The sequence below is a fragment of the Octopus sinensis genome, linkage group LG12 (genome assembly GCF_006345805.1).
Source record: "Octopus sinensis linkage group LG12, ASM634580v1, whole genome shotgun sequence".
In the NCBI taxonomy this organism is placed as follows: domain Eukaryota; kingdom Metazoa; phylum Mollusca; class Cephalopoda; order Octopoda; family Octopodidae; genus Octopus; species Octopus sinensis.
The window spans coordinates 53,238,083-53,263,082 of record NC_043008.1 but is presented as its reverse complement, the minus strand read 5'-3'; the positions used below and the strand labels follow the sequence as shown (position 1 = coordinate 53,263,082).

Sequence of the window (25,000 nt, the reverse complement as noted above, 5' to 3'; positions counted from 1 at the left end):
TAGTTAAAAACAAAAGGCATACATGCATACATATAAACAGATACATGCATATGTATATATGTACATGTATGCATACCTAAATACATACATACAAACACAAATTTTCTGCTAATGTTAAAATAAATTTTGTACTTCTCCATGATTTTTCACTTGGTCTTGTAATCCATGGTGTTTTCCTTCAACAATGATTCATATCTGGTCAGGGCAGTGACAGTGTATCTCTCTTTTAGTATTCAGAACTTTTTATTATTTAGTACACTTGTTTGTTCATATCATTTCTTTATTAATCATCCAATTTCCCATAGTTTCAAAATTTTGATGATGTGATTGCTTGTTTCTAGTATGATATTATATGAAAGGTGCAGGAAACTGGATCTGACGGTTTTGGACATAAAAATGTATAGAATATTTGGACCAGATATGGCTGGTTTAAACACTAAAGAATTAATCTAATTCTAATTCTAAGATAGAATCAGCATAGCAGAGTGCATGACAAGGCCAGGCTTTTTAATTACAAGTAAAATTCATCTTACACATTTCCAAGTATTTTCTCTCCACACAGTTTCATTCAGAAGGTTAGGATTCAACTGAAGTTATAGTAAATGACATTTGCCCAAGATGCTACACTCTGGGATTGGATGTGGAGCCTTGGCATTGTAAACTTCTTATTCATTCAATTCTGCTGTGTCCACTAATGTATTGTCATTTATTTTGTGCCTTTTACCTGTTTCAATCATTGGATAGCAGCCATATTGTGACACAGCTTTGAAAGGTTTAGTCTTATAAATTCACACCAGTATTATTTGGTACTTCTTCCACTGGTATCTTTTGCTGAACTGATAAGACACACGGACATAAGCAAGAGAACATCATTTGTCAAGTGATGGGGGAGGGGGACAACAAAAACACATACATACATACATGCATACATATATATTAATATATATACTCTCTCTCTCTCTCTCTCTCTCTATATCTCTCTCTCTCTATATATATATATATATATAGAGAGAGAGAGAGAGAGAATATATATATATATATTCTTTTATTCTTTTATTTGTTTCAGTCATACGACTGTGGCCATGCTGGAGCAGTGCCTTCAGTGGAACAAATTGACCCCAGGACTTATTGTTTGTAAGCCTAGTACTTATTCCATTTTTTGCTAAACCGCAGAGTTACTGGGATGTAAGCACTCCAAAATCGGTTGAGAATCGATGGGGGGGGGGGGGGCAAACACAGACACATATACACACACACACAACGCACACATACATGCACTCATACTGTCACACACACACATATATACATACGATGGACTTCTTTCAGTTTCAGTGGGACTGAACCTGGGACCATGTGGTTGGTAAGCAAGCTACTTACCAACTTACCACACAGCTACACATGCACCTACATGTATATATTAGTCCGAGCGTATCACTCAGGCTTGCGAGGAAGGGATGGCCTCCCTTTGCAAATACTCCAAAGACACAGATATTGTGTTTAGAGCCAGCTAGAGACGAAGATCTCTTGGGGCTATAAAGCTACAGTAACACCCCCTCCCCAATGTGGTTAGCCATGATAAGATGGCTTCTATACTTTACATTATCGAGCGATTACTGTTTCAATCTCATTCTGAGATTTAATTATGCTTACTGTTCGTTTTTCGACATCAGTGGCAGACGCCATTAGAAAAACTTATATATATATATATATATATATATATCTATAATTAACTCAGGACATATTTCAATCTTATTAGACCTCATTAGTAATTGAAAGTCTTCACCATATTAACCAAAATTGTGATGCATGCCTACAACATCTGATATATTTTAATTGATTGACTTTGAGATTTTCCCATTAGTGATTCCTCTATTCATTAACTTAACTGTTGTTTTCATTGCAGATAATGTCTCTGTGTAATCTGCCAGCCAGTCGACTATCACCTCAGCCATACACGAGTGTAATTAGCTCCATTAGTTTCAAAATTACTAATTAGTTCACTTGAAGTATTTTCTGTGATAGAAAATACTTTCAAGAAGAAAATTTAAGCCAAAAAGTGAATCTGAAACTAAAAAACCAAATTCATCTTATTTAAGTTGGGAACAAAAAAAAAAATTATAATCTAAAGTATGAAATGGTTTAAATGACTATCTCACCTGATGTGATAAGGACAGTGCTTATGTTTTTTTATTACAAATTATGTTTGACATTAGTTAATAGTGATTTAGAATTTTGGCACAAGGCCAGCACTTCTGGGGGAAGGGGATAAGTTGATTACATCAACCCACCTCTCTGGCGGCCAACTGGTATTTGTTTTTACTGACCTTCAAAGGACCAAAGGCAAAGTTGACATTGGTGGAATTTGAACTAGGCGTAGGAGTAGCTGTGTGGTAAGTAGCTTGCTTATGAACCACATGGTTCCGGGTTCAGTCCCACTGTGTGATGCCTTGGGCAAGTGTCTTCTACTATAGCCTCAGGCCAACCAAAGCCTTGTGAGTGGATTTGGTAGACAGAAACTGAAAGAAGCCCGTCGTATATAAGTGTATATATATATATATGTATGTATGTGTGTGTATATGTTTGTGTGTCTGTGTTCGTCCCACCAACATCGCTTGACAACTGATGCTGGTGTGTTTATGTCCCCGTCACTTAGCAGTTTGGCAAAAGAGACCGACAGTATAGGTACCAGGTTTACAAAGAATAAGTCCTGGGGTTGATTTGCTCGACTAAAGGTGGTGCTCCAGCATGGCCACAGTCAAATGACTGAAACAAGTAAGTAAGTAAGTTGATTCATGAAATGCTGTTAAGCATTTCGTCCAGCATGCTAACGATTCTGCCAGCTCAGTGCCTTAATAATGATGATACTAATAATAATAATAATAATAATAATAATAATAATAATAATAATAATAATAATAATAATATAATAATAATAATAATAATAATAATAATAATAATAATAATAATAATAATAATAAAAGTAGCAGTGCCAGACAGTGACTTGGCCTGATGCAGTACCAGGCAGTGGCTCTCATGACTTCTGATTTTAACTGATTGGAAGTGCTTTCATCTACATTGTTTTGTCTTGGTATGAAAGATGGTCCACAGCAAATATTCTGCTCAATACCACAGATTTGCTTGTCACTTGTTTGACCTTAACCAGTTAAGCATTTCCCTTAGTGGCTGACGATATGTGCATCTCTGATCACGAGCAGAAGTAGTGGGGGAGCATCATAGCCATGCGTTGAGAGGGATTCTTTGGGGTTTGAATAATTCAGCTCTGGAAACATGGGTGGTTTGTTCAACATCCTTAAACAACCCTTATTCAGGGACTTTTTGAGCAGGAGGGGTTACTCGACCAGAAGAAAATTCTAACTGGGCCCCACCTGCAAGGTCATGTGCTGTTTATCTTGATATGAGATTACTATGTCATGCACATATGGTTGTGATGCATGTACCTAGTGTACCCTTATCATGTGGGTAGTCATGATGGGTATACTGGGCTTCGTATATTTTACCCCTGTCTCACTTTGATGGCATGCACTGCTCTCCTACACAATAACAATAATAATAATAATAATAATAATAATATAATAATAATAATAATAATAATAATCTGTAGCCACCACACTATGGATGAACAACAACTAGGTCCTAGGGCTCATCCGACTGCATGATGTAACCCAGTTTTTTTTCTACAGCTTCTGATTGATTTATAATTTTTGAGTGAAATTGAGTAAATGGAAACTGTAGAGATGCCTCTCAGGTAGAGTGTACTTGTAATTCAAAGAAATAAACTTATCATGCACTGTGTTGCTGATTTTAATAGAGACTTACATGTGTTTGTGGAATAGTTGGCCGTTTGCATGTTAAATCAATGAGCAGGTGATTTAGAGGATCACACAAGTGAATCTGTATCATCAAAACCATTCTAGGTCCCTCATCCAAATCTCCATTGTATGCATAGAGCTAATTTTAATTAATTAAAATTACAGAGTTGTCACCCCTTTAGCATCATCTATTTCATTAACATTAGTTACCACATGACGAGAGTAACCTTCATTAATTCCATATTTTTTGTTTTGGTTCACTTCGTTAATTTTGTGAACACTTACGCAGTTATAGTTTTTTTTATTGTTTTAGATTTAAACTTAATTGTAGAATGTTTATGAAGAGAGATTTCCTGTAGCTAAAGATCTGTTTTTTGCCCGAAATCTTGTGTTTTATAATCAGTTTATTTTCAAAACTTTTGTGAACCTAAATAATGTTTGGAATAACTAAACGTTAAATGTTAAAAACTTCACTATATTTAATCCTTTCTTTATGATTTTGCATTTGAATTTTTCAGAAATACTGTTATATTTGGGGATGGTCATTTTCTTTTTCTTTTTTTACCAATAACCACACACACTATTTATTTGATCTTCACTTTAACTTTATTGTCACAATTCTTTTGTCACACATTCTGTGATCTCTTCAGTGACTTTCTGTTCTTCACGTCTCTACTCTGGTCTTGTCCTGTCTATTCTATTTCCAGAAATTATTTTCCTCGAAATAATTTTTTTGTTCCGTTTTTTTCCTTTTCAGAATGGCAAAAGCATAGAATAAACTAAGTGTGTCTGTTATTAGCTGTGAAGACACAGCATCTTTCAAAAATTCTCTTTAATGCACTTTGACTTTTCACATTTGTGTGAAATGTGGGTGTTGCATACAGGCAAGCCCCTTGTGTCTTTTGTCAGCTGAGCATTCCTAATCTTGTGGGCTTGTGGGTGCTGGCACCATGTAAAAAGCACCTGTTCTGGTTCAATGTAAAATCCCCTGTCCGGTGCTACTTAAAAGTACCCAGTACACTCTGTGAAGAGGTTGGCATTAGGAAGGGCCATCCAGTCATAAAAACCCTGCTAAAACAGCTATAGAGCCAGCTCCTGTCAAACCATCTGTCTGATGCCAGTATGGAAAATGGACAGTAAATGATGATCATGATGACGATGATGAAGATGTGTCATGTTGCGTTTTATTCTTTGAACAGTACATGTACTTTTAGCTTTTAGCTTTTAGCTTTTAGCTTTCATTGCTGTTGATCTTTGATTTTCTGCTGCTTTCTGTTCCTTCTTCTATCCTTTTCTGATCAGTCGTTGTTTTGCACTGGAACACTATATACAATAAACTCATTATTTTCATTATCATTTGCAAAATTGGTGACAAAACCAGTGACAGCAATGAAGCCAAAAGTGCACGTACACAGAATAAGACTAAATAAGACAGAAAAGTGAACCATAAAACAGCCATAAAAAGGAAACGGTGCATAGGCACTTTGGGCTATCATTGGTGTCTTTCTTAACTTGGCTTATTGCTTTTTTTCTGTGCTGCTCTCTTTTATGATTTCCCAATGTTGTGTCGTGCATCTGAGCACCATATGCGCAAGCTCATTATTTTCATTATTATTTACAAAATCGGTGACGAAAACAGTGAAAGTAAATAAGAGAGAAGAAAAATAGCAAAAATATTGTACTTCTGCACAGAAACATAAGAAATATCAGTGAGTGAGTGTGGTGTGTTTACTATAAGCTACAAGTACATACAATAGAGAATTCGGTTGAAGAAGCTTCACAAGGAGGAAATTTTGTGGAGTAGTGGGGGGATACACATCATGTGGGAGTAAGATTTAGGCCATATTTGAAGCTGAATTTTACCAATGGGAAACAAATACCAGAAGCCAGAAGTTCGTGAATCATGACAGTTAAATAAACAGGACACATCTACCGAAATTTATCAAGAGAGGTGTTGCTTGGGGAAATATTGTAAGAAGGGTTGAAAAATAAAGAACTGCATCAGACACAAGGTATGAGTGTGGATGGAACCGGTACTACAAATTAGCTGGAATTGTTGCATGGCTGAGGTGCTGAGTTTAAATCTTTAAGACATATTCGAAAGGTATGCAGTGGTGGGCAATACGTGAATTGTGGGGTAATTTTTCAGCTGGTTTGGTTCTGAGGGTTTGAATTAAAATTTGATACTCACATCAATCATCTGTTCTAGGCAAGATCAAAATATTCCTCATTAATGTTTGTCAAACTTTTAATTATTTCGATACAATTAAATGTTTTTTAAAAAAAATACTTAGAAGAAAAACTTTTATGGACAAATGAACAAAAGTTAAACCAAAATTTAAAGTCATTTAAAAATAGATAAATAAATTTATTTAATCAGTTAAGGAAAGCTTATTCCCTACCTGGGACATTTTAGTTTCAGTGGTGAGATTTATGTAAAAACTTTCATCGGAAATCATAATTGGTTCAAGAATTTAGAATGAAATATTTTTCTTTGTAGGATGATGAAAGATAATGAAAACTTGGTTTTCATTCAATGATCATTGTTGTTGGATAAATCCAGTTAATCCTACTTGGAACAGACCCAGGGCAAGGATTAAAACAAATTGAATAGAACTTTTAGATTAGATAAATGATTTCTAGCTATGGATAAATGCGATTCATGAAGGATTATGTTGTTTATGATGGAACTCAATGAACTGGTCCCTCCCCCCCAAATCTGCTGACAAGGTTATGTTATGATAAAAATGCCACAACACATATAGCAATAATAATAATAATAATAATAATAATAATAATAATAATAATAATAATAACAACAACAACAAAATAAAGATGGTATAGGCACACACCAGAAAAGGTCACAGAAAACAAGAAAGCAACCATACTCTGGGATATGCCAATACACACAGATAGAGTAATTAAGGCCAACAGACCAAATATAGTTATCAGAGATCATGAAGAAAAAAAAATGCTTTCTAATTGATGTATCAATACCAGCAGATGACAACGTGTTTCTAAAAGAAATGGAGAAACTTTCAAAATACAAAGGCCTGGAAATAGAGGTAACTCGAATGTGGAATCTAAAAACAGAAACAATTCCTATCATAGTAGGTGCATTAGGCATGATAAAAAAATATTCAGACAAATACATAACAAAAACACCAGGACTTACAAACACATATAACATACAGAAAATTAAACTGTTAGGCACTGCACACATCCTACGCAGAACACCTTCAATACAGTAACCATCAGAGCATCATAACAAACCACAGCACACACCCAAGGCACACAGAGCTGTGCTCGGTAGGGAAGTGAAAGCACGCTATAAAAATAAAACTACTGAATAATAATAATAATGATAATAATAATAATAATAATAATAATAATTATAATAATAATAATAATAATAATCTGGTGCAGTACCAGGCACAAGCTCTCATGGCTTCTGATCTTAACTGATTGGAAGTGTTGTCATATACATTGTTTTGTCTTGACATGAAAGATGAGCTACAGCAAATATTCTGCTCAGTACCATAGATTTGCTTCTCGGTTGTTTGACCTTAACCAGTAGGGAATATCCCTTTGTGGCTGGCAATATGTGCATCTCTAATCATGATTAGAAGTAGTGGGGAAGCATCATAGCCATGTGTTAAGTGGAATTCTTTAGGGTTTGAATAATTCACATCTGGAAACATGGGTGTCTTGTTCATCATCCTTAAACAAACCTTATTCAGGGACCATTTGAGCAGGATGGGCTACTCGACCAGAAGAAAATTCTAACTGGGCCCCCATCTGCAAAGTCATGCACTGTTTATCTTGATATGAGATTACTATGTCGCACACATATGGTTGTGATGCATGTGCCTGATGTACATATATATATATATATATATATATATATATATATATATATGGTGAATTCTCTCATTGAAGACGATGAATGAGGGTTCAGTAAATAGCCTTCAACAATTCCTAAGCCCTATGACACTGCATGTGTACCTTCAATCCAGCAGATGTCTTGCACACTTTCTCGCAAATATATATATATATATATATATATATACACGACGGGCTTCTTTCCATTTCTGTCTACCAAATCCACTCACAAGGCTTTGGTCGGCCCAAGGCTATAGTAGAAGACACTTGCCCAAGGTGTCACACAGTGGGAATGAACCCGGAACCATGTGGCTGGTAAGCAAGCTACTTACCACACAGCCACTCTTAGCACAAACACTGGGTGAAGTCGCTTCAATGATTCTCCACTGTTGCTATTTGCTCACCATAGTTACGTTATCAATGATCTTAATAAAGCTGTGAAGATCACACCTACTGTTTATAACTGCCGCCTTGCTTCTCTCATCTTTCTCAAAGTCGGTACAGTTACTGATACATTAGCATTAATGCCTGATTAGGAAAGTTCAATCAATTAATTAAATTCTCTTAGCTGGCATGAAATAAACAAGAATGACAATTTCTTTCAACTTTGCAAAAGGTGAACTTCTGCTGAAAAGCTGGGTTTTAATCCAGAGAGAGTACATCATCATCATTATCCTCCTCATCCACTTTATCACTCTCATCCTTCTCTTCATCATCATCCTCATCCTCTTCATCCTCATCCTCCTCATCATCATAATCTTCGTCTTCATCATCGTCACCACCATCACTATCACCACCATCATAATCATCATTATTATCCTTGTCATTATCATCTTCCTCATCTCCATCATCTCAAACACCCCAGGACTCATTCTTTGTAAGCCTAGTACTTATTCTTTTGGTCTCTTTTGCTGAACCGCTAAGTTACAGGGACACAAACACACCAACACTGGTTGTCAAGCGACGGTGGGGTGACAAACACAGACACACAAATATATACACACATACATACACACACACACTCACACACACACACACACACACACACACACACACATATATATATATATATATATATATATATATATATACACACTTATATACGACAGGCTTCTTTCAGTTTCTGCCTACCAAATCCACTCACAAGACTTTGGTCGCCCTAAGGCTTTAGTAGAAGACACTTGCCCAAGGTGCCATGCAGTGGGACTGAACCTGGAACCATGCGGTTGGTAAGCAAGCTACTTACCACACAGCCACCCCTGTGCCTATATGATACGACTTTTAAGACAATGATCGGTTATTAGGGTTCATTAGAATAAAATAGGAATCAAAAGGGTCCATAGGTGAGAAATGGTTGAGAACCACTGTACTGTAGAATTGTTAGGCTTGCTAGAAATAGCAATCAAATCCTATCAAATTTCACATCCCAAGGTTTTGATTTCAAACCTGCTGAACTCATCTTTTGTCTTTCATAGCCCCTTGTGGGCAGTAAAGAGACATGGTACCAATGGTACCAAGACATACTTGTTTGCAAGCAAGGGCTATGGGTCATATTTTTAGTGCCCAGGCAAACGTGACAAACTTCTCTGTATCTAAACTAACAAGATGATGTCATGTAGTAATGTAAAAGAATATGAGAATGAAGGCCACATGTGTCCATCTTTGTGTTCTCCAATAAAAATTCTCTGATAAACACATAGCACTTGACAAGGAAATCAAAAGAGGCTGCCAGTGTCTGATGTCATAAGGACGGAAGGAAATTAACCTTTTTGATATCATATTTCTGAAGAACTACACGGCTTTTGTTTCAATCAATTTTAAAATAATGAAGAATTTAGTAAAATAAGCTGGCGTTTGAAACAAATTAACACGAAATTTTGATGGAGAGTTTTAATTTGGATCTATTAACCCCTTTTGTTACTGTATTCCTGTTGAAATACACTGGCTTTCGTTCAATTAATTTGGAAAATAACGAAGGATTTAATAAAATAATTTTGTCTTTAAGAAGCTGGTGTTTGAAACATAATTTGACATAAAATTTTGATGGAATTTTCTAATTTAGGTCTCTTTAAGCCTTTTTGATATCATATTTCTGTTGAAAACATTTTGGTTTCAACTAATTTTGAAGATAATGAAGTATTTTTAAAAATAATTTTCTCATTATCAAGGTGTTAGAAAAGGTATCCAACCATAGAAACCACGTGAAAGCCAACAGTGGCATTTGGTGCAGTTCTCTGGTGCACTGGCATAGAAAACATATTAAATGGTGATAAGATGATATTTGAGACAAAAATAAACTTGAAATTTCGATGGAAAGATTAATTTTGATAATTTTAAAACATGAGGTTTGTAATATAAAACTAGGGTGGTTCTCGGGTGGGGGTTAGTATTCAAAGGGTTAACATGAAATTGTGATGGAAAGATTTAATTTTGCAGTGTGGAAGGTGTTTATAAGCCATTTAAGAAACACACAAAACCGTTAGATTCACTTCAACATTTAAATTTAATTTGTCAAAATATTTTCGTCGCTTTAAGACTGCGACCTGTTCACTGACAAAACTTCAAGATGCAGCACGAAGTTTTTGTGTGTTTCTTAAATGGCTTATAAACACCTTCCACGCTGCAATTGTTTTCATTCCAGCACACGATCTCAGATCAAGTCACTCGCTATGCAAGTACATCTCCGATTTAATTTTGATGACTTTAAAACATGAGGTTTGTAATATAAAACTAGGGTGGTTCCCGCGGGGTGGGGGGGTTAATATTCAAAGGGTTAACATGAAATATTGATGGGAAGTTTTGATTTAGTTGACTCCAAAACAAGGAGTTTACATCATAGAACTAAGGATGGTCTCAGGCAGGTTGGTATCTGAAGGGTTAAAATGAATTTTGTCATCCTGTTTTATCAGAAGCTTGCCTCAGACAATAATAGAAACAAATAGAATATCAATTGTTGATTAACTAAAGAAGTTATGATGGTGCCAGGAATATTTGCTGAGATATTTCATTTAATCAAAATGAGATTAAATACTTAATTTAGCAGAGTGGAAATGGTAAGAGGAGCTAAAAGAAAGAAACTTGGAATAAGAATGGTAGAAATTTCTGGAAGTCATTTTGTGTATTTTTGGTGTTTAATTCAGTCTTCATACCAAATTAGGAAGAATTAAATTCTGAATAAAGCTTGAAATATTGGTTTCAAATTCTGGGACAATGTTACAATGAAAATATAACATGCGCAGGAGTGGCTGTGTGGTAAGTAGCTTGCTAACCAACCACATGGTTCCGGGTTCAGTCCCACTGCGTGGCATCTTGGGCGAGTGTCTTCTGCTATAGCCCTGGGCCGACCAATGCCTTGTGAGTGGATTTGGTAGACGGAAACTGAAAGAAGCCAGTCGTATATATGTATATATATATATATGTGTGTGTGTTTGTGTGTCTGTGTTTGTGTGTCTGTGTTTGTCCCCCTAGCATTGCTTGACAACCGATGCTGGTGTGTTTACGTCCCCGTTACTTAGTGGTTCGGCAAAAAAGAGACCGATAGAATAAGTACTGGGCTTACAAAGAATAAGTCCCGGGGTCGATTTGCTCGACTAAAGGCGGTGCTCCAGCATGGCCGCAGTCAAATGACTGAAACAAGTAAAAGAGTAAAAGAGTAAAAAAGAGTATGCCTGGCCACCTTCTACCAAACTGTCCAATCCATGCCAGCAAGGAAGGGGCACATTAACCCTTTCGTTACTGCATATATTTTGAGATGTTCTGTGTTACTTTCAATTACTTTAAATATAACAAAGAATTTAGTAAATAACTTAGTTATCATTAAAGCTAGTGTTAGGAACATAAATTGTGACTAAGGTTTGATGGAAGATTTTAATTTAGAACTTTTGGAAACAAGACATTTGTATTACAGACCCAGAGCTGGTTTCAGCTGGGTTGGTAATGAAAGGGTTAAATGAATAATAATAATAATAATGATAATAATAATGGTTTCAAATTTTGCCACAAGGGCAGCAATTTTGGTAGGAGGAGGTAAGTCGATTATATCGACCCCAGTGTTTTACTGGTACTTAATTTATTGACCCTGAAAGGATGATAGGCAAAGTCAATTTTAGCAGAATTCGAACTCAGAATGTAGCAACGGGTGATGCATGTACCACATGTACATGCATGTACTGTATGTACATGCATGTACCGCGTGTACCGCATTGGCTGGGGTACATGCCAATTAATTCATACCGGCCCATATATAAACACAAAAACAGGGAAAATATTCTCAAATGCAAACATGAACTGCAAAAACAGAAATTTAATTTACTGCATCAAATGCCCAAATTGTGAAAAACTCTATGTTGGCCAAACAGGTAATGCACTTTCAGAATGCTCATGTGTGCATCGACAACAAATTAAAAACCCAGAAGTCTGCCAAATACCACTGAGTAACCATCTGGCAACACGTGGTTGGAAAACTTTTATGATATTCCCATTTCATAAAATTTACAACCTGAAGGAAATTGAGAGAAAACTGAGAGAAAAGGACTTTATTAAGAAATTCAAACCCAAGCTTAACAAACAATGATTAAATAATTCTTATTTGGTGTCTAAAAATCTTATCCCTATTACTAAAACACAAAAAATCTCTAAAAAGTACTGCTGTCATCATTTCTAAAAATAAACATTGAAAAATGGTTTGGCAACATTTCTAAAAATAGCCAAACAACTACTACTGCTGCCCACAGGAACATATATAAAGGACAAAAGACAGCCAGTCAACTACAGTTGAAACACTACTGTCACAACCTGGGACCTTGAAGACTGCTTTAATGCAAGAAAGTATACTAGTCCCTTAATAAATGATATTCAATAAGACAATCAATACTTCATTTCATTTTACTATATCTATATTATTTATACTATATATTCTATATTCTGCATTAATATTATAAAGAATATAAATAAAACATAAAAAACAGACAGAGTTGGAATTCCCTTGAATAATATATACATGGTTTGGGCTTTGACTGCACGTTTTAGCATATAAGGTGTCCTGTTAGGGTTACCTCTTTTGTGTATAAATGTACAGTAATTTTATATATATATATATATATATATATATAAATTTTCATGTGTAAGCATATATGTATGTTCATGTGTATAGCTTTATAATTCTGTCATTGAGTATTTTTTTATGAGATTTACAATACTTAATGAAATTTTCCATACAATTTAATCTGAATGTTTAAGGAAAACCATTTCTTCAGCACTGTTTCACTGAATGTTAAGAAGAACAAAAACGAAACAAAAAATACCCCCACAAAATTTCACTGTCGGCTGTTCCTTATTTTAAATTTCAATTTCGATGTTATTTACAAAAACCTCCATTCAATAACAGATTCACCTCAGGTAATAAGCAGATATCAATAATAATAATAATGATGATGATGATAATAATAATAATAATAATAATAATAATAATATAATAATAATAATAATAATAATAATAATAATAATGATAATGATGATAATGATGATAATAATAATAATGATGATGATGATGATGATGATGATGATAGGATGAGAACGAGGAAGATGATAATGATGATGATGATGATGACAGTGATGGTGATGGTGATGGTGACAGTGGTGATGTGATAACAATGACAACAACAACAATACTGCTGCTACTGATGATGATGGCGATGATGGTGATGATGATGGTTATGATGATAATAATACTGATGATAATGATGGGGATGATGATGATGAGATGATGATGATGATGATAAAGATAATAATAAAGATAATAACAATAATGATGATGATGATAATAATAATAGTAATAATAATAATAATAACAATAATGATGATAATTTTTTGCATGAATTATTTTATGTAGTTAAATGCAATTTAAAATTAGTTGGTCTTTTTTTTAAATTTTTTATTTAACCTTTATAATATTATTAAATAAGGAATTGTAATTTTGCTGTTTCCCTCCTCCTTTCCTTCCTTCTTCCTTCATTTCTTTCCCCTCATTCCTTCCTGGTTTCTCTTTCCTTCTTCCCTTCTTTCCTTTCAATGGCATGGATTTTCTGTCAGCTGCATGCGTGTCTTAGTTTACACTACAGCAGTGCACACAATGCATTTTGATTTGAGTAAGTTGTGTCAAGGTTGCTAGTGAATTTACGAGTGTTGACTTAATTGAACCAAAACGTACACAGTAGTGTGTAAAATCCCCAAAAAAAGAAAAAAAAAGGTGGGCCTAAAAGACAGACAAACAAATAGGGATAACATTAGAGAATAAAAGGTATACTTTAAGGTTGTTAGGGACCAGAAACCACTTGCTTTACTACCCACAAGGGGCTGAACACAGAGAGGACAAACAAGGACAGACAAACGGATTAAGTTGATTATATTGACTCCAGTGTGTAACTGGTACTTATTTAATCGACCCTGAAAGGATGAAAGGCAAAGTTGACCTCGGTGGAGTTTGAACTCAGAACGTAGCGGCATACGAAATACCGCTAAGCATTTTGCCCAGCGTGCTAATGTTTCTGCCAATTGTTTTTATCTTACTTGTGAAGAGAAAAGCAGTCCCTTTGACCTCATAGAGGCTCTGAGACTATTGGGATGGAAGGAAGAATTCATTTATATACCTGTTACAAAGTGAACTGACACCTCCGCACATGACTGTCAGTGGATTGGACAAGTCTTATAAATAGATGAACCAGTAGATAGCTGAGGTTGATCTGTAAGAGTGTTAGTCTCATTATTGATTTTGCATTTGAGCATTGGATGGTTATGGTGCCAATGGTTATAATAAGATAACCAACTCTCATTACATCGCTTCTTGTTATACAGCTATATTTAGTATTATATATTCTTACACTCACACACAACATATATCATTACTGACGATAAAACAACTCCAGAAACCTGACCTGAAAGGTTGTAATCAAGGGCTGACACAAAGAGGAAAGGAGGGTCTTTAGGGTTGCTGGGGGCCCAGAAAACTATGTTTTGTTTTAAAATCTTTTTTTGTTAGGAGGAAAGGTAGTGCTTATGACCCTTGACAGGGCTTCTGAGAATAGTGGCATGAAAGAAAGAGGTTGTTCTTATGCCAGAGACCTGTAAAAATATGTCCTGACAAGGGGAAATATTACCTTGCTTCAAAAAGATATAAAGGTAAAGGTTACGTTCTCGAGTCATGCTGACTCATAAGGGCCATTTTCCCGGTTTCATGGCACATAAATTCCCCACCTGGATGGGACGCTAGTCCATCGCAGGAGTACTCACTTTTGCCAATTGAGTGGACTGGAGGAGAATAAAATGAAGTGTTTTACTCAAGAACACAATGCATCACCCGGTCCAGGATTTGAAACCACAATCTTATGATCGTGAGTCCAACACCCTAACTACTAAGTCATGTTCCTCCACTTTTATCTTATTTAGAATCAAGTGAACATTGGCAACAAGAAGAACATCCAGCCATCAAAAATCTGCCTCACTAAATCATGTCTAACTCCTCTATACAAGCATAAATAAGTAATTGTTGAAATGATGATAATATCTCTGTATTTGTCCGTCTCTTTATCTATCTATCAATCTATCTATCTATCTATCTATCTATCTATCTATCTATCTATCAATCTATCTATCTATCTATCTATCTATCTATCTATCTATTTATCTATCAATCTATCTATCTATCTATCTATCTATCTATCTATCCATCTATCTATCTATCTATCTATCTATCTATCTATCTATCTATCTATCTATCTGTCTGTTTGTCTATGTGTCCTTGTATATTAGTGTGTGAACATATATATAAAGACCCCCTTTGGTCATGACTGACCATGGGATTGCACCTAAAAGTTCCCCTCCTAGGTCCAAGTCTGGGCAAGGTTGTTTTATGGAAGACCAGTAGTTGCCCATGCAAACCATTCTTCCCTCTCCACGCCACTGATGTTATCCAAGGGAAAGGCAAAGGGGTTGATACAGCTTGGCACCAGTGACGTCGCAACTCATTTCTACAGCTGAGTGAACTGGAGCAACGTGAAATAAAGTGTCTTGCTCAAGAACACAACACACAGCCCGGTCTGGGGATTGAACTCATTACCCCATGATTGTGAGTCTGATGCTCTAACCACTGGGCCATGCACTTTCATACACACACACACACACACCCACACACATACACACACACATGAAATTTCAATGCAGAGATTTGATTTTGATTTTGATTTTTCCAGTTTCAGCTAATGAGCTGTGGCCATGCTGGGGCACCGCCATTTAGATATCTACAATTTTATAAAATAAACTTTACTTATAAAGCAAATGCAATTATATGTCCCCTGATATGCACGGAATAATAATATTGTTGTTTTCCCCAATATTTTTCTGCCCTTGGAAAGATATATTGAAAAAAACGTATTTACATTTGTTTATATTTTGTAGCAAGATTTATAATTTAAACTTTGGTCATTGCCAAGGTTGAAGGCACTTGCCAAAGGTACATTACAGTGGCATTGAACACAAGAACCATGTGGTTTGCAACCAAACTTCTTAACCACACAGCCATACTGGTACTTACAATATACTAATATATACTAATAATATACTAGTCATAATTCAAGACCTGTACTCTGCAGCAGAATTGTTAAGACTGGTCCCTCTGGCAGTGTAAAGCACTTGTATGATGCCACATAAAAGCACTTGTGTGGTGCCAGGTAAAACTGCCCACACACCTGAGTAGTGTCACATAAAAGCACTCAACACACTCTGTAATGTGGTTGGCATTAGAAACTGCTGGCAGAAACGTTAGCACACTGGGCGAAATGCTTAGCAGTATTTTGTCTGCCGTTATGTTGTGAGTTCAAATTCCGCTGAGGTCAACTTTGCCTTTCATCCTTTCGGGATCGATAAATTAAGTACCAGTTACGCACTGGGGTCGATGTAATCGACTTAATCCGTTTGTCTGTCTGTCCTTGTTTGTCCCCTCTGTGTTTAGCCCCTTGTGGGTAGTAAAGAAATAGGTATTTTGTCTGCCGTTACGTTCTGAGTTGAAATTCCGCCGAGGTCAACTTTGCCTTTCATCCTTTCGGGATCGATAAATTAAGTACCAGTTACGCACTGGGGTCGATGTAATCGACTTAATCCGTTTGTCTGTCTGTCCTTGTTTGTCCCCTCTGTGTTTAGCCCCTTGTGGGTTGTAAAGAAATAGGTATTTTGTCTGCCGTTACGTTCTGAGTTGAAATTCCGCCGAGGTCAACTTTGCCTTTCATCCTTTCGGGGTCAATAAATTAAGTACCAGTTACGCACTGGGGTCGATGTAATTGACTTAATCCGTTTGTCTGTCCTTGTTTGTCCCCTCTGTGTTTAGCCCCTTGTGGGCAATAAAGAAATAAGAAAATATGCCAAATCAGACAACTGGAGTCTGGTGGTGCTCCCCAGTTTGCCAGCTCTGGTTAAACTGTCCAGCATGGACAATGAAGGTTAAATGATGATAGTGATGATGATAATGATGACGATGATGATGCTGATGCTGATGATGATGATGATGATGATGATGATGATGAATAACAAACAAAAAAGCCAAAACAAAGTGAAAAACACTAGGAAATAGCTACAAAAATCTTAACAAAATAATTATACTGAGTCATAAATAAAGATGTTTTGTCGAGGACAGGGAAAAAAATTGACACGAAGTGTATTTTTATATTAATTAGTTTAATAATGGAATAACCCCCACCCCATCCCACCCCATCCCACCCCCCAAAAAATAATAATAATTATGATAATAATAATAATAATAATAATAATGATGATGATGATGATGATGATGATGATGATGATGATGATGATGATGATGATGATAATAATAATAATAACAATATTGTTTTGTCTTATTTCGACTTGGTGATATTTTACTGAATTGCTATGTTTATTACCGGTGAAATATAAGTATGGTTGCAGCAAATAATAATAAAAAAAACAAGAGAAAGGTATCATAATGCCTATAAAACAAAAACAGCTTATTATAGAACGAAATGTACTGCGACCGATTCTCTTGGAGGAAAACAGATTGGTTTTCATTTAATTAGGAGACAAATTCCGTTCAATTAAAAGAGTACACAAAATGAGAAAAATACGAACAAATCAATATGGTTTGTGAATTTATGGAGACACACACACACACACACTCACATACACACACACACACACACACACACACACACACACACCATACACACACACACCACACACACACACACCACACACACACACACACACACACACACCACACACATTCACACACAGATATAGAGAGTTTCAGATTTTTAATAGATTAATAGATAACGAGGGCTATTTTGGTTTGACACAAGAATTTAATGGAACATTGAAATATAATCTGCAACAAACTTTAAAATAAATCTATTTTTGAAACATAAAATGCTTTTTACTGCATTTTTTTTGTTTTTTTTTCCTGCTTGTTGAGGTCTAAGAAATTCCTTAATCACTGAAATTTTCTTAGTTAATTTTAGTCACCTTAATAAATATCTTAATGTAACGAACATTACAATGGTTGAGCTAGAAATAAATATATTATGAGACCAATGCATCATTTCATCATCATTGTTCGACCGTGGTCGAGACAATGGAATTTACCATGCTACGCGAGACTTCACGGTCCATCATGGCATTACAGAGGTCCTGTTGCTGGATGCCTGTATCCCTGGAGATTACATCAGGGTAGGAGAGTGTGCGCCCTCTGGTATTGCGAGTAGATGGCTTCAAGAGGAGAAGAGTAGAAATTACTTCTTTTTCAGCTCTACAACAATGTCCAGCAAACTGGACTCTCCTGCCTTTCACAAGAGACTGCTAAAAAGCTAATTAGAAGTATATATGTTGTGAGGTAAATATACAGACAGACAGACAGACAGACAAACAGATAGATAAAAATATAATTGAGTTAAGTGTTAACATGTATAATAAGAGACCATTAAAAAAGCCAACTAAAAATATGTCACGAGACAAATAAATAGATAGCTAGACAGATAAATAACTGGGCAGACTAACAAATGGATTTATAAGATAGGTAGATAGATAGATAGATAGATAGATAGATAGATAGATAGATAGATAGATAGATAGATACATGCATGCAGACATACATACATATATAGATAGATATAATTGACTGAAATGTCAACACTGACTATAAATACATATCAAGGTAGACTGATTGATGGAGAAATAGTCAATTTAAGTGTTGATGTATTTAATATACTGTGCTTTTAAAAAGCCAACTAGAAACGTGTGTGGCAAGACAGATGTAGATAGATAAACAGACAGATAGATGGATAGATAGATAGATCGATCGACAGATAGATAGACTAATAGATAGAATGACAGAAAGGTATAGATAGATATAGATAGATAAACAGACAGATATATGGATAGATAGATAGATAGATAGATAGATAATTGAGTTAATTGTAAATATATTTGATACATGGACTCTTAAGTAGCTGACTAGAAATATATATGTAGAGACTGAATTATAGTCATACTTCTGTCAAATATGCGTTGTTAAGTGAATGACATATATCCATGGTCTTTAAGAAGGAGATTTCTCCAGCGCTTTGGTTTGGGGTTATTGGATCTAATGAAGGGCCAGTGAATATTTGAAAGGCCTCTTCCTTCAAAACCAGAAAAAATGGAAAAAAAAACCAACAAACAAAAAACAAGCAAAAACCAAAACAGTACAAAGCTCATATATTTCTTGAATTTTTTTTAATTCTCAGGCATCTCCTACTGGAATCTGAAATCACAGTTGAGCATAGAAAGGATTTCCTCTCAGGTCATTGCTTTAGAAGTGGATAGTCTTCTGTCACTAAACTTTAGTTGTTTTATGAGTAGGGAATCTTTTATTTCACACATCTTTGCAAACAGAATGCCAGCAGACAATTTGTTGACAGGAGAAATGATGATTATGCCACAGCTTGTCATTTGCAATTTTTCAGACAAGTACAAATCGAAACAAACTCATACATGTTCACACACACAAGCAAGCAGAAACACACACAAACATAATAGGCTTCTTTCAGTTTTTTTATTTCTTGACTGTCCACTAGGAGCTACACACAGAGAAGACAAACAAAGACAGACAAACGGATTAAGTCGATTATATCGACCCCAGTGTGTAACAGGTACTTATTTAATCGACCCTGAAAGGATGAAAGGCAAAGTTGACCTCGGCAGAATTTGAACTCGGGACGTAGTGGCAGACGAAATACTGCTGAGCATTTTGCCCAGCATGCTAACGTTTCTGCCAGCTCGCCGCCATTTCAGGCTTCTTTCAGTTTCTGCCAACCAAATCCTCTCACCCAGAACTATAATGGAAGATACTTGGCCAAGATGTCAAGCTGCAGGATTGAACTCTAAGCCATGCTGGTTGTGAAGTGAATTTCTCAATCACTCAACCATGCTTGTGACTATATGTATATGTGTGTATAATTGTGTGTGTAAATGTGTATATACATACATACAAACATTCATTCATACCTACCTACCTGCTTACCTACCTAACCTACAATCATACATACATACATACATACTACATACATACATTCATACATACATACATACATACATGCATACATACATACATACATACATACATACATACATAGTACATGCATACATACATAATACATACATACATACATACTACATACATACATACATAAATGACATACATACCATACATGCATACATACATACATAATACTACATACATACATTCATACATACACACATCACAACTACACACATACATACATACATACATACATAAAACATACATACATACATTACATACATACATACAACATTCAACATACATACCACATACATACATACAATACATACATACATACATACATACTCATGCATGCATGCCTGCATGCTGATACATACATACATACATACATACATACATACATACATAACTACATACATAATACATACAGAGTGGTGCAAAAGTCTGGACCCATAGAGAAATTACAAACAAGTATTTCTTATCTTTAACATGATTTTGATCATATAATTATCATATCTAATTCCATTTTTCTGTCTTTCTGATTGGTAACTATGGCAGAAAAGCTAACAATTTCAGAAAGAGTAGAACCATAGATTGTTATATAGTAAATTGCACCACCCTGTGTATGTGTATATATATACAGTTAATCCAAACATGAAAACACAACACCACGAGGACATAGAACAAGTATTGTATTATTGGACGCTCAGGGAAGAAGGGAAGAAGGAGGGTTTAACGTTTTGAGCGGAGCTCTTCGTCAGAAACATAGGAAAAGGAAAGATCCAAAGAAGGGAAGATGGAGGAAAAGATTCACCAACGGTACACATGTGGTCATATTTTGAATGTATATACGCACACACACACACACAACACACATGTATATATATATATGCACAGACACCCACACATCCATGCACATATTCAAAACCACATGAAAACCATTCACTGTATTTTGTCAGGAAGAGAATTTCTTGCTGTAGACAAATAGGTGTAAATGCACCGAGTCAATTTGAAGCCAGGCTGATGGATGCCTGCATTTCAAGGTAGTTATTACCTCTTCAGCACCAGACACTGGAAGAGGGAGGCACAGTATATATATATTTATATATATGGGAAGCAAGCTATCTCTTTAACCTAGAGTAATTTGTGGATTTCTCTGAAGAGAAATGAAATCTTATTGGTTAAATTTTGAAAACATGATAGAGTCTTATCAAATTACTTCATTCAGTGAATTTTACCTCACTGATGAAAAATGTTGTAACTTGCCCCTTACAGTCCCTTTGAATATCTCATGAGGTTGGAGATTTTGTGTGTCTATTCAAGTTATATTTTTTAGCGATTGCAGGTGCTATTTTGTACCCCTATTTATGTATTCCACCTTTGTGGGTTTTAATTACTTTAGTCACCCAGATTATATCGTATTTATTATATCACAATATTAATTTATCATTATAATATCTTATTGTATGTTTATATATATATATATATATATGACTTGAGATATTTGCCTTGCCTTAACGTTTGTTATCCTCTTTAACAATTATATATGTATATATGTATGTATAAATATATATATATATATATATATATATATACACACAAACACACACACACGCATGTATATTTATATATATTAGGCTTCTGTACAGTTTCCAGCTACTAAATTCCACATAGAAAGTATTAATGAATCTGACTATGTGTATACTCCACTATGTGTATACTTAGTTAGATAAAACAGCCGATATAAGATTTATGGTCAAAGGTCGACAACCAAGGCCAGAACTGATGTCAGGTTGTCATGAACCGCTTGTATTTAATGCAAATAAAACATGCTTTCGGGACTTGAAAATGGTTGTGGGGAGGGTAAAATGAAACGCAGAAATCGCCTATCTAAAAATATTTGATACAGTGGTTTATTGCAGTAGTTTATCGACTGGGGGTGCTATGCAGCTGGCATTATGACACACTGTTTATCTCTCACTTGGTTTTATAAAGAGATATGAAGACAGATATGAAAGTTATTGCAAGTAATATTACATACGAAATAATTTTGTGTTGAGATACAGAATACAATACAGTGGCTTGCTTTTTAGTTGTTTTGTATTTTGGCAGCTCTTTTGATAATTAAGATGTAGTAGATTGTATTGTTTGTGAAATAGAATACATATGTAAGTACGTGTGTGAGGAGTGTGTGTGTGTATCAATATATACATGTATTAATATATTTGTAAACATACACTATATCAATCTATCTATCTGTCCATCTCTGTCAGTCAATCTCTCTCTCTCTCTCTCTCTCTCTCTCTATATATATATATATATATATATATATTGAACCTGAAAGCAAATACACACACACACACATATGCATATATGTACGTAGAAGCATACGTGTGTGTGTATAAATATTTACATATATATACATGTATATTTACATATATATATATATATATATTATATATATATATGTAAATATACATGTTATATATAGAAGCGTACGTGGTGTGTATAAATATTTACATATATATACATGTATATTTACATATATATATATATATATGTAAATATACATGTATATATATGTAAATATTTATACACACACACGTACGCTTCTACGTACATATATACATATATATATATATATATATATATATATATATATGTAAATATACATGTATATATATGTAAATATTTATACACACACACGTACGCTTCTACGTACATATATACATAAGTGTGTGTGTGTGTGTCTATATATATATATATATATATATATATATATATGGGAGGATATAATTATATTGGAGCACAAGATAAAAACAATGTAATAATTTCTCATCAGAATTTATTGGAGTCTGGAATTAAATCACCTACATTCAAATTCTTATAAAAAGAATAAAAGAAGAAAAAAACTCCAAAAAAAACAGAATCAAATCAATATTCGACAGTTTACTTTTACAGTTCCTCCTCCTGCTCCTCCTCCTCCTGCTCCTGCTCCTGCTCCTCCTCATCATCATCACAATCACCTCTCTCTCCTCCTCCCATCTCTTTCCCACTGTGCACACTCGCAATATATAATATATATATATATATATTATATATCATCATCATCATCATCGTTTAACGTCCGTTTTCCGTGCTAGCATGGGCTGGACGGTTCGACCGGATTCTGGGAAGCCAGGGGCTGCACCAGGCTCCAGTCTGATCTGGCAGTGTTTCTACAGCTGGATGCCCTTCCTAACGCCAACCACTCTGCGAGTGTAGTGGGTGCTTTTTACCTGCCACCGGCACAGGTGCCAGGGGAGTCTGGCATCGGCCACGATTGGTTGGTGCTTTTAAATTTCCACCGGCATGGGAGCCAGCCAAGGCGGCGCTAGCATCGGCTACGTTCGGATGGTGCTTTTTACGTGGCATATATATATATATATATATTATATATGCATACACACACATACATACACACACAAGCACAGAAGTGCAAAACAAGATGGGAAAAATAGTACTTGAGTACCAAAGGTAGAGTAAAATATGTTTATATATATACATGCATTTATATATACATACATATACACATATATATATGTATGCATATATGCATACATATATATGTATTTATACATACATATATATATATATATATATATATATATGAACATATAAGCACTCCATAGTGTCTCTTACTAACCAGATTATGGATTATGTGAGGTTTATAGATTTTCGGCCAGTAAGCAGCCACTGGTGTCTATTAATCTTATATGTGGCTGTATGAAACATGCTTCTATTTACATTTATACCAACTACACATTGGAACATAAACAAACACCTACACACAATATAATTCTCTATTTTCAGTGCCATATACATATACTATTGATGTTGACAATACTTGTGTTGTAGGAATTGTGTCACTGTGGTGGCCAGTGCGAGTAATACTGTCTTTTAATGTCCTTATTTGAGTCTCTGTGATTGCTAGGCAACAGAGAGAGAGAGAGAAAGAGAGAGAGAGAGATAGACAGATAGGCGTAGGAGTGGCTGTGCGGTATGTAGCTTGCTTACCCACCACATGGTTCTGGGTTCAGTCCCACTGCATAGTACCTTGGGCAAGTGTTTTCTACTATAGTCTCGGGGCGACCAAAGCCTTGTGAGTGGATTTGGTAGACGGAAACTGAAAGAAGCTCGTCATATATATGTATATATATATATGTATGTGTGTGTATATGTTTGTGTGTCTGTGTTTGTCACCCCAATATTGCTTGACAACCAATGCTGGTGTGTTTACATCCTCATAACTTAGTGGTTCGGCAAAAGAGACTGATAGAAAAAGTACTAGGCTAACAAAGAATAAGTCCTGGGGTTACTTGGCTTGACTAAAGGCAGTGCTCCAGCATAACCACAGTCAAACCACTGAAACGAGTAAAAGAGTAAAAGAGTAAAGAGAGATAAATAGATAGATAGATAGATAGATAGATAGATAGATAGATAGATTGATAGATAGATAGAGAGAGAGAGAGAGAGAGAGAGAGAGAGAGAGTGTAAGAGAGAGAGGTGGTCAGCCTTAGGTCACAGTACAATCATGGCCAAAAATTTGGAACATAGGTTTGAAAATTAGAATTTTTATATCAAATGTCCAAAGTTAAATTTAATTTGCAACATATTATTATTTGGCCAAAAGTTTGGAATATAGGTCTCT

The 25,000-nt window shown here is 35.2% G+C and overlaps 1 protein-coding gene across 1 annotated transcript in view; it reads right to left on the bottom strand.

Annotated features, from left to right (window-relative positions):
- LOC115217920 (small conductance calcium-activated potassium channel protein 2-like) overlaps nt 1–25,000 on the bottom strand; it is a 196,857-nt gene that overhangs the window by 65,409 nt on the left and 106,448 nt on the right. The gene's annotated exons all lie outside the window — the stretch shown is intronic.